Source organism: Bos javanicus, chromosome 7 (genome assembly GCF_032452875.1).
Source record: "Bos javanicus breed banteng chromosome 7, ARS-OSU_banteng_1.0, whole genome shotgun sequence".
Classification (NCBI taxonomy): domain Eukaryota; kingdom Metazoa; phylum Chordata; class Mammalia; order Artiodactyla; family Bovidae; genus Bos; species Bos javanicus.
Window position 1 is genome coordinate 48,560,459 of NC_083874.1, and position 1,586 is coordinate 48,562,044.

Here is a 1,586-nt window from a genome sequence, read left to right on the forward strand (position 1 = left end):
ATGAAGTGATGTCATATAGTGTTTGTCTTTGTCTGACTTATAGGCATAATATTCTCTAGGTTCATCTACATTATTGAAAGTGGAAAAATGTCAACATTTGTTATTTGTAGAAATCTAAAAAGTAAAACCAATGTATATAGCAAAAAAGATGCCTGACTTAAAACTATGTTACAAAACACAGTAATCTAAACAGCATGGTACTGGCAGTAAAACACACACAGGGGCCAGTGAGACAGGCAGGAAGCCCACAAACAAACTCAAGCCTTACAATCAACCAACCTGGAACAAAAGAGGCAAAAATATACAGTGAAGAAAAGGCAGTACCTTCAATAAGTGGGGCTGGGAAAACTGGAGAGCCACACGTAAAAAAATGAAATTAGAACATTCCGTAACACCATATACAAAAATAAACTGAAAATAAATTAAAGTCCTAAATGTAAGAGTGAGTATTCTAAAACTCTTGGAGGAAAACATAAACAGAACACCCTTTGACATAAATCACAGCAGTAGTTTTTTTGGATTTGTCTCCTAGGGTAATGGAAACAAAAGCAAAGAGAAACAAATGGGACCTAATTAAACTTAAAAGCTTTTGCATGGAAAAGGAAACTATAAACAAAACAAAAAGGCAACCTACAGAATGAGAGAAAATATTTGCAAACAATGCAGCCAACAAGGGATTCATTTCCAAAATATAGAAACAGCTCATATAGCTCAGTATCAAAGGAAAAAAAAACCTAATCAAAAATTGGACAGAAGATCTAAATAAACATTTCTCCAAAGAAGACATACAGATGGCAACCAGGCACATGGAAAATGCTCAATATCACTAATAATTATAGAAATGCAAATCAAAACCACAGTGAGGTACCATCTCACATTGGTCAGAATGGTCATCACTAAAAGGTCTACAAATAATAAATATTGGAGAGGGTGTGGAGAAAAGGGAACCCCTTCCACAGGGTTGGTGGAAATGCCAATCGATTGTGGCCACTATGGAGAACAGTATGGAGGTTCCTTAAGCAACTAAAAATAGAGGTACTATATGATCCAGCAGTCCCACTCCTGGGAATATATCCATAAAAGACAAAAACTCTAATGGGAAAAGATACATGAACCCCAGTGTTCATAGCAGCATGATTTACAATAGCCAAGACATGGAAGCAGCCTTGGTGTCCTTTAACGAATGGCTAAAGAAGGTGTGATACATATATACAAAGGACTATTACTTAGTTTCAGGTATTTTTACAGATTATACTTCATTAAAAGTTATTACAAGATAATGGCTGTAATTTCCTCTGCTGTACCACATATCCTTCCTGTTTATATATTTTACACATGAATGTCACCCCACTCCAATACTCTTGCCTGGAAAATCCCATGGACAAAGGAGCCTGGTGGGCTGCAGTCCATGGGGTCGCTAAGAGTCGGACAAGACTGAGCGACTCCACTCTCACTTTTCACTTTCATGCATTGGAGAAGGAAATGGCAAGCCACTCCAGTGTTCTTGCCTGGAGAATCCCAGGGACGGCGGAGCCTGGTGGACTGCCGTCTGTGGGGTCGCACAGAGTCGGACACGACTGAAGTGA